The sequence below is a fragment of the Lissotriton vulgaris genome, unplaced genomic scaffold (assembly GCF_964263255.1).
Source record: "Lissotriton vulgaris unplaced genomic scaffold, aLisVul1.2 SCAFFOLD_281, whole genome shotgun sequence".
NCBI lineage: Eukaryota > Metazoa > Chordata > Amphibia > Caudata > Salamandridae > Lissotriton > Lissotriton vulgaris.
The window spans coordinates 841,596-852,938 of record NW_028248540.1 but is presented as its reverse complement, the minus strand read 5'-3'; positions in this window follow the sequence as shown (position 1 = coordinate 852,938).

Sequence of the window (11,343 nt, the reverse complement as noted above, 5' to 3'; positions counted from 1 at the left end):
GAAGATTATATTTATGCGGAAGACCCCACTAAAAGGCACTGAGAGCTATCAGATGCTATGAACTTTTTATTAATGGCAAAATGATTAATTGAGATTTTGACTTACCATATATATTGATCGAGGCATGGAGAAGGCTGAGGAATGAGCTTTCTTTTTTTTATTTTTTCATCTCAGCAAGCAGAGAAATATTCCTCTGCAACACTGCCTCTGCTGGCCATTCAGTATAATCTGCAGATGGAAAAGTCCACTGTTAGTCTTTTTTTAGAACTTGAATATTTCCAAACCAAATGCAACACTACCAAAACATGATTTTTATAAAGGGTCAATTAGCACTATGGCATGTCTCATATTGTGAAAATCCAAAACTCACTAAAAATTATAATCTTAATTTAGATTTCAACCTAGCAGACTTCTTTCAATCCTCTGCCTCATTTGCTGATACTCTCTACACAACCCTATCACCTATATGAGGACTTGGATAGAAAGCTCTCTTTGGCAGCCAAGAGATAGAGTACCCTTCTCACAGGAATTATTTCAGGTTATGGTACACCATAGCAATTCAGTGATCTGATACGTTAAGGGAGGAAGGTTTATGCTACGGTTTGTGGGAATTATAAAAACAACAGATTCTAACATCTTCATTTTAGTGCATCCCTATCACTTAACCTATAGAGAACTCCAGAATGGTAAGATCAACCACTCCTTCAAACAAATGTATAAGTCTCAAATATTGTCCTAGGTCCTTTCATCTCACCACCTTAGTCTTCAGCTGGGCATCCTGTCCACATTGCTCCATTTTCTATACCATGATATAAGTATCCTATTGCGTACTAGGCAACTGATTGGCCCTCATGTCAGATGACACCCTGCTGTAGCTTTGTAATGTAATGGCACCACTTGACCAATCACCCTGGGTGACAATTACACCGGAGGACCAGACATCAGCAATTACAAACGAGGTAACTATCTGTGAATATGACTGCACAGCAAGTAAGAGGAGTAAGGGGGAAGTACAGTGCGCCATTGAAAGTATTGGGCTCCTATTTAAAGAGGGCTAGAGTTAGAAGAAGCAACTGATTGGCCCTCATGTCAGATGGCATTCTGCTGTAGCTTTGTGATGTAATGGCACCACTTGACCAATCGCCCTGGGTGACGATTACACCGGAGGACCAGACGTCACCAATTACACACCAGGTAATTATCTGGGAATATGACTGCACAGCAAGTAGGAGGTGTTGTGGGAAAGTACTCTGCGCCATGGAAAGCATTGGGCTCCTATTCAAAGAGGGCTAGAGTTAGAAGAACACAGTTTCTAAATAGCAGTCCATCTGGAGTATCAGAGTCCCACTCACAGAGAGCAGGGAAACAGGTTAAATAGCTTCCCTCCATCTGAATGTAAGTCATTTGCTCTAACCTAAGACAGCTCATTCCAGCCTGAAGGATGTTAATTAACTCAAGGGACATATTGCCTGCACAAGTATCTAAAGAAGATTTTCTCAGACACTTAGACAGACAAAGTCTTTGATAAACTATCAGGATGGCCATTGCGTCATCCATATTGCTACCCTCTTAGAAGATTATATTTATGCGGAAGACCCCACTAAAAGGCACTGAGAGCTATCAGATGCTATGAACTTTTTATTAATGGCAAAATGATTAATTGAGATTTTGACTTACCATATATATTGATCGAGGCATGGAGAAGGCTGAGGAATGAGCTTTCTTTTTTTTTTCATCTCAGCAAGCAGAGAAATATTCCTCTGCAACACTGCCTCTGCTGGCCATTCAGTATAATCTGCAGATGGAAAAGTCCACTGTTAGTCTTTTTTAGAACTTGAATATTTCCAAACCAAATGCAACACTACCAAAACATGATTTTTATAAAGGGTCAATTAGCACTATGGCATGTCTCATATTGTGAAAATCCAAAACTCACTAAAAATTATAATCTTAATTTAGATTTCAACCTAGCAGACTTCTTTCAATCCTCTGCCTCATTTGCTGATACTCTCTACACAACCCTATCACCTATATGAGGACTTAGATAGAAAGCTCTCTTTGGCAGCCAAGAGATAGAGTACCCTTCTCACAGGAATTATTTCAGGTTATGGTACACCATAGCAATTCAGTGATCTGATACGTTAAGGGAGGAAGATTTATGCTACGGTTTGTGGGAATAATAAAAACAACAGATTCTAACATCTTCATTTTAGTGCATCCCTATCACTTAACCTATAGAGAACTCCAGAATGGTAAGATCAACCACTCCTTCAAACAAATGTATAAGTCTCAAATATTGTCCTAGGTCCTTTCATCTCACCACCTTAGTCTTCAGCTGGGCATCCTGTCCACATTGCTCCATTTTCTATACCATGATATAAGTATCCTATTGCGTACTAGGCAACTGATTGGCCCTCATGTCAGATGACACCCTGCTGTAGCTTTGTAATGTAATGGCACCACTTGACCAATCACCCTGGGTGACGATTACACCGGAGGACCAGACATCAGCAATTACAAACTAGGTAACTATCTGTGAATATGACTGCACAGCAAGTAAGAGGAGTAAGGGGGAAGTACAGTGCGCCATTGAAAGTATTGGGCTCCTATTTAAAGAGGGCTAGAGTTAGAAGAAGCAACTGATTGGCCCTCATGTCAGATGGCATTCTGCTGTAGCTTTGTGATGTAATGGCACCACTTGACCAATCGCCCTGGGTGACGATTACACCGGAGGACCAGACGTCACCAATTACACACCAGGTAATTATCTGGGAATATGACTGCACAGCAAGTAGGAGGTGTTGTGGGAAAGTACTCTGCGCCATGGAAAGCATTGGGCTCCTATTCAAAGAGGGCTAGAGTTAGAAGAACACAGTTTCTAAATAGCAGTCCATCTGGAGTATCAGAGTCCCACTCACAGAGAGCAGGGAAACAGGTTAAATAGCTTCCCTCCATCTGAATGTAAGTCATTTGCTCTAACCTAAGACAGCTCATTCCAGCCTGAAGGATGTTAATTAACTCAAGGGACATATTGCCTGCACAAGTATCTAAAGAAGATTTTCTCAGACACTTAGACAGACAAAGTCTTTGATAAACTATCAGGATGGCCATTGCGTCATCCATATTGCTACCCTCTTAGAAGATTATATTTATGCGGAAGACCCCACTAAAAGGCACTGAGAGCTATCAGATGCTATGAACTTTTTATTAATGGCAAAATGATTAATTGAGATTTTGACTTACCATATATATTGATCGAGGCATGGAGAAGGCTGAGGAATGAGCTTTCTTTTTTTTTTCATCTCAGCAAGCAGAGAAATATTCCTCTGCAACACTGCCTCTGCTGGCCATTCAGTATAATCTGCAGATGGAAAAGTCCACTGTTAGTCTTTTTTAGAACTTGAATATTTCCAAACCAAATGCAACACTACCAAAACATGATTTTTATAAAGGGTCAATTAGCACTATGGCATGTCTCATATTGTGAAAATCCAAAACTCACTAAAAATTATAATCTTAATTTAGATTTCAACCTAGCAGACTTCTTTCAATCCTCTGCCTCATTTGCTGATACTCTCTACACAACCCTATCACCTATATGAGGACTTAGATAGAAAGCTCTCTTTGGCAGCCAAGAGATAGAGTACCCTTCTCACAGGAATTATTTCAGGTTATGGTACACCATAGCAATTCAGTGATCTGATACGTTAAGGGAGGAAGATTTATGCTACGGTTTGTGGGAATAATAAAAACAACAGATTCTAACATCTTCATTTTAGTGCATCCCTATCACTTAACCTATAGAGAACTCCAGAATGGTAAGATCAACCACTCCTTCAAACAAATGTATAAGTCTCAAATATTGTCCTAGGTCCTTTCATCTCACCACCTTAGTCTTCAGCTGGGCATCCTGTCCACATTGCTCCATTTTCTATACCATGATATAAGTATCCTATTGCGTACTAGGCAACTGATTGGCCCTCATGTCAGATGACACCCTGCTGTAGCTTTGTAATGTAATGGCACCACTTGACCAATCACCCTGGGTGACGATTACACCGGAGGACCAGACATCAGCAATTACAAACTAGGTAACTATCTGTGAATATGACTGCACAGCAAGTAAGAGGAGTAAGGGGGAAGTACAGTGCGCCATTGAAAGTATTGGGCTCCTATTTAAAGAGGGCTAGAGTTAGAAGAAGCAACTGATTGGCCCTCATGTCAGATGGCATTCTGCTGTAGCTTTGTGATGTAATGGCACCACTTGACCAATCGCCCTGGGTGACGATTACACCGGAGGACCAGACGTCACCAATTACACACCAGGTAATTATCTGGGAATATGACTGCACAGCAAGTAGGAGGTGTTGTGGGAAAGTACTCTGCGCCATGGAAAGCATTGGGCTCCTATTCAAAGAGGGCTAGAGTTAGAAGAACACAGTTTCTAAATAGCAGTCCATCTGGAGTATCAGAGTCCCACTCACAGAGAGCAGGGAAACAGGTTAAATAGCTTCCCTCCATCTGAATGTAAGTCATTTGCTCTAACCTAAGACAGCTCATTCCAGCCTGAAGGATGTTAATTAACTCAAGGGACATATTGCCTGCACAAGTATCTAAAGAAGATTTTCTCAGACACTTAGACAGACAAAGTCTTTGATAAACTATCAGGATGGCCATTGCGTCATCCATATTGCTACCCTCTTAGAAGATTATATTTATGCGGAAGACCCCACTAAAAGGCACTGAGAGCTATCAGATGCTATGAACTTTTTATTAATGGCAAAATGATTAATTGAGATTTTGACTTACCATATATATTGATCGAGGCATGGAGAAGGCTGAGGAATGAGCTTTCTTTTTTTTTTCATCTCAGCAAGCAGAGAAATATTCCTCTGCAACACTGCCTCTGCTGGCCATTCAGTATAATCTGCAGATGGAAAAGTCCACTGTTAGTCTTTTTTAGAACTTGAATATTTCCAAACCAAATGCAACACTACCAAAACATGATTTTTATAAAGGGTCAATTAGCACTATGGCATGTCTCATATTGTGAAAATCCAAAACTCACTAAAAATTATAATCTTAATTTAGATTTCAACCTAGCAGACTTCTTTCAATCCTCTGCCTCATTTGCTGATACTCTCTACACAACCCTATCACCTATATGAGGACTTAGATAGAAAGCTCTCTTTGGCAGCCAAGAGATAGAGTACCCTTCTCACAGGAATTATTTCAGGTTATGGTACACCATAGCAATTCAGTGATCTGATACGTTAAGGGAGGAAGGTTTATGCTACGGTTTGTGGGAATAATAAAAACAACAGATTCTAACATCTTCATTTTAGTGCATCCCTATCACTTAACCTATAGAGAACTCCAGAATGGTAAGATCAACCACTCCTTCAAACAAATGTATAAGTCTCAAATATTGTCCTAGGTCCTTTCATCTCACCACCTTAGTCTTCAGCTGGGCATCCTGTCCACATTGCTCCATTTTCTATACCATGATATAAGTATCCTATTGCGTACTAGGCAACTGATTGGCCCTCATGTCAGATGACACCCTGCTGTAGCTTTGTAATGTAATGGCACCACTTGACCAATCACCCTGGGTGACGATTACACCGGAGGACCAGACATCAGCAATTACAAACTAGGTAACTATCTGTGAATATGACTGCACAGCAAGTAAGAGGAGTAAGGGGGAAGTACAGTGCGCCATTGAAAGTATTGGGCTCCTATTTAAAGAGGGCTAGAGTTAGAAGAAGCAACTGATTGGCCCTCATGTCAGATGGCATTCTGCTGTAGCTTTGTGATGTAATGGCACCACTTGACCAATCGCCCTGGGTGACGATTACACCGGAGGACCAGACGTCACCAATTACACACCAGGTAATTATCTGGGAATATGACTGCACAGCAAGTAGGAGGTGTTGTGGGAAAGTACTCTGCGCCATGGAAAGCATTGGGCTCCTATTCAAAGAGGGCTAGAGTTAGAAGAACACAGTTTCTAAATAGCAGTCCATCTGGAGTATCAGAGTCCCACTCACAGAGAGCAGGGAAACAGGTTAAATAGCTTCCCTCCATCTGAATGCAAGTCATTTGCTCTAACCTAAGACAGCTCATTCCAGCCTGAAGGATGTTAATTAACTCAAGGGACATATTGCCTGCACAAGTATCTAAAGAAGATTTTCTCAGACACTTAGACAGACAAAGTCTTTGATGAACTATCAGGATGGCCATTGCGTCATCCATATTGCTACCGTCTTAGAAGATTATATTTATGCGGAAGACCCCACTAAAAGGCACTGAGAGCTATCAGATGCTATGAACTTTTTATTAATGGCAAAATGATTAATTGAGATTTTGACTTACCATATATATTGATCGAGGCATGGAGAAGGCTGAGGAATGAGCTTTCTTTTTTTCTTTCATCTCAGCAAGCAGAGAAATATTCCTCTGCAACACTGCCTCTGCTGGCCATTCAGTATAATCTGCAGATGGAAAAGTCCACTGTTAGTCTTTTTTTAGAACTTGAATATTTCCAAACCAAATGCAACACTACCAAAACATGATTTTTATAAAGGGTCAATTAGCACTATGGCATGTCTCATATTGTGAAAATCCAAAACTCACTAAAAATTATAATCTTAATTTAGATTTCAACCTAGCAGACTTCTTTCAATCCTCTGCCTCATTTGCTGATACTCTCTACACAACCCTATCACCTATATGAGGACTTAGATAGAAAGCTCTCTTTGGCAGCCAAGAGATAGAGTACCCTTCTCACAGGAATTATTTCAGGTTATGGTACACCATAGCAATTCAGTGATCTGATACGTTAAGGGAGGAAGGTTTATGCTACGGTTTGTGGGAATAATAAAAACAACAGATTTTAACATCTTCATTTTAGTGCATCCCTATCACTTAACCTATAGAGAACTCCAGAATGGTAAGATCAACCACTCCTTCAAACAAATGTATAAGTCTCAAATATTGTCCTAGGTCCTTTCATCTCACCACCTTAGTCTTCAGCTGGGCATCCTGTCCACATTGCTCCATTTTCTATACCATGATATAAGTATCCTATTCCGTACTAGGCAACTGATTGGCCCTCATGTCAGATGACACCCTGCTGTAGCTTTGTGATGTAATGGCACCACTTGACCAATCACCCTGGGTGACAATTACACCGGAGGACCAGACATCAGCAATTACAAACTAGGTAACTATCTGTGAATATGACTGCACAGCAAGTAAGAGGAGTAAGGGGGAAGTACAGTGCGCCATTGAAAGTATTGGGCTCCTATTTAAAGAGGGCTAGAGTTAGAAGAAGCAACTGATTGGCCCTCATGTCAGATGGCATTCTGCTGTAGCTTTGTGATGTAATGGCACCACTTGACCAATCGCCCTGGGTGACGATTACACCGGAGGACCAGACGTCACCAATTGCACACCAGGTAATTATCTGGGAATATGACTGCACAGCAAGTAGGAGGTGTTGTGGGAAAGTACTCTGCGCCATGGAAAGCATTGGGCTCCTATTCAAAGAGGGCTAGAGTTAGAAGAACACAGTTTCTAAATAGCAGTCCATCTGGAGTATCAGAGTCCCACTCACAGAGAGCAGGGAAACAGGTTAAATAGCTTCCCTCCATCTGAATGTAAGTCATTTGCTCTAACCTAAGACAGCTCATTCCAGCCTGAAGGATGGTAATTAACTCAAGGGACATATTGCCTGCACAAGTATCTAAAGAAGATTTTCTCAGACACTTAGACAGACAAAGTCTTTGATAAACTATCAGGATGGCCATTGCGTCATCCATATTGCTACCGTCTTAGAAGATTATATTTATGCGGAAGACCCCACTAAAAGGCACTGAGAGCTATCAGATGGTATGAACTTTTTATTAATGGCAAAATGATTAATTGAGATTTTGACTTACCATATATATTGATCGAGGCATGGAGAAGGCTGAGGAATGAGCTTTCTTTTGTTTTTTTTCATCTCAGCAAGCAGAGAAATATTCCTCTGCAACACTGCCTCTGCTGGCCATTCAGTATAATCTGCAGATGGAAAAGTCCACTGTTAGTCTTTTTTTAGAACTTGAATATTTCCAAACCAAATGCAACACTACCAAAACATGATTTTTATAAAGGGTCAATTAGCACTATGGCATGTCTCATATTGTGAAAATCCAAAACTCACTAAAAATTATAATCTTAATTTAGATTTCAACCTAGCAGACTTCTTTCAATCCTCTGCCTCATTTGCTGATACTCTCTACACAACCCTATCACCTATATGAGGACTTAGATAGAAAGCTCTCTTTGGCAGCCAAGAGATAGAGTACCCTTCTCACAGGAATTATTTCAGGTTATGGTACACCATAGCAATTCAGTGATCTGATACGTTAAGGGAGGAAGGTTTATGCTACGGTTTGTGGGAATAATAAAAACAACAGATTTTAACATCTTCATTTTAGTGCATCCCTATCACTTAACCTATAGAGAACTCCAGAATGGTAAGATCAACCACTCCTTCAAACAAATGTATAAGTCTCAAATATTGTCCTAGGTCCTTTCATCTCACCACCTTAGTCTTCAGCTGGGCATCCTGTCCACATTGCTCCATTTTCTATACCATGATATAAGTATCCTATTCCGTACTAGGCAACTGATTGGCCCTCATGTCAGATGACACCCTGCTGTAGCTTTGTGATGTAATGGCACCACTTGACCAATCACCCTGGGTGACAATTACACCGGAGGACCAGACATCAGCAATTACAAACTAGGTAACTATCTGTGAATATGACTGCACAGCAAGTAAGAGGAGTAAGGGGGAAGTACAGTGCGCCATTGAAAGTATTGGGCTCCTATTTAAAGAGGGCTAGAGTTAGAAGAAGCAACTGATTGGCCCTCATGTCAGATGGCATTCTGCTGTAGCTTTGTGATGTAATGGCACCACTTGACCAATCGCCCTGGGTGACGATTACACCGGAGGACCAGACGTCACCAATTGCACACCAGGTAATTATCTGGGAATATGACTGCACAGCAAGTAGGAGGTGTTGTGGGAAAGTACTCTGCGCCATGGAAAGCATTGGGCTCCTATTCAAAGAGGGCTAGAGTTAGAAGAACACAGTTTCTAAATAGCAGTCCATCTGGAGTATCAGAGTCCCACTCACAGAGAGCAGGGAAACAGGTTAAATAGCTTCCCTCCATCTGAATGTAAGTCATTTGCTCTAACCTAAGACAGCTCATTCCAGCCTGAAGGATGGTAATTAACTCAAGGGACATATTGCCTGCACAAGTATCTAAAGAAGATTTTCTCAGACACTTAGACAGACAAAGTCTTTGATAAACTATCAGGATGGCCATTGCGTCATCCATATTGCTACCGTCTTAGAAGATTATATTTATGCGGAAGACCCCACTAAAAGGCACTGAGAGCTATCAGATGCTATGAACTTTTTATTAATGGCAAAATGATTAATTGAGATTTTGACTTACCATATATATTGATCGAGGCATGGAGAAGGCTGAGGAATGAGCTTTCTTTTTTTTATTTTTTCATCTCAGCAAGCAGAGAAATATTCCTCTGCAACACTGCCTCTGCTGGCCATTCAGTATAATCTGCAGATGGAAAAGTCCACTGTTAGTCTTTTTTTAGAACTTGAATATTTCCAAACCAAATATAACACTACCAAAACATGATTTTTATAAAGGGTCAATTAGCACTATGGCATGTCTCATATTGTGAAAATCCAAAACTCACTAAAAATTATAATCTTAATTTAGATTTCAACCTAGCAGACTTCTTTCAATCCTCTGCCTCATTTGCTGATACTCTCTACACAACCCTATCACCTATATGAGGACTTGGATAGAAAGCTCTCTTTGGCAGCCAAGAGATAGAGTACCCTTCTCACAGGAATTATTTCAGGTTATGGTACACCATAGCAATTCAGTGATCTGATACGTTAAGGGAGGAAGGTTTATGCTACGGTTTGTGGGAATAATAAAAACAACAGATTCTAACATCTTCATTTTAGTGCATCCCTATCACTTAACCTATAGAGAACTCCAGAATGGTAAGATCAACCACTCCTTCAAACAAATGTATAAGTCTCAAATATTGTCCTAGGTCCTTTCATCTCACCACCTTAGTCTTCAGCTGGGCATCCTGTCCACATTGCTCCATTTTCTATACCATGATATAAGTATCCTATTGCGTACTAGGCAACTGATTGGCCCTCATGTCAGATGACACCCTGCTGTAGCTTTGTAATGTAATGGCACCACTTGACCAATCACCCTGGGTGACGATTACACCGGAGGACCAGACATCAGCAATTACAAACTAGGTAACTATCTGTGAATATGACTGCACAGCAAGTAAGAGGAGTAAGGGGGAAGTACAGTGCGCCATTGAAAGTATTGGGCTCCTATTTAAAGAGGGCTAGAGTTAGAAGAAGCAACTGATTGGCCCTCATGTCAGATGGCATTCTGCTGTAGCTTTGTGATGTAATGGCACCACTTGATTAATCGCCCTGGGTGACGATTACACCGGAGGACCAGACGTCACCAATTACACACCAGGTAATTATCTGGGAATATGACTGCACAGCAAGTAGGAGGTGTTGTGGGAAAGTACTCTGCGCCATGGAAAGCATTGGGCTCCTATTCAAAGAGGGCTAGAGTTAGAAGAACACAGTTTCTAAATAGCAGTCCATCTGGAGTATCAGAGTCCCACTCACAGAGAGCAGGGAAACAGGTTAAATAGCTTCCCTCCATCTGAATGCAAGTCATTTGCTCTAACCTAAGACAGCTCATTCCAGCCTGAAGGATGTTAATTAACTCAAGGGACATATTGCCTGCACAAGTATCTAAAGAAGATTTTCTCAGACACTTAGACAGACAAAGTCTTTGATGAACTATCAGGATGGCCATTGCGTCATCCATATTGCTACCGTCTTAGAAGATTATATTTATGCGGAAGACCCCACTAAAAGGCACTGAGAGCTATCAGATGCTATGAACTTTTTATTAATGGCAAAATGATTAATTGAGATTTTGACTTACCATATATATTGATCGAGGCATGGAGAAGGCTGAGGAATGAGCTTTCTTTTTTTCTTTCATCTCAGCAAGCAGAGAAATATTCCTCTGCAACACTGCCTCTGCTGGCCATTCAGTATAATCTGCAGATGGAAAAGTCCACTGTTAGTCTTTTTTTAGAACTTGAATATTTCCAAACCAAATGCAACACTACCAAAACATGATTTTTATAAAGGGTCAATTAGCACTATGGCATGTCTCATATTGTGAAAATCCAAAACT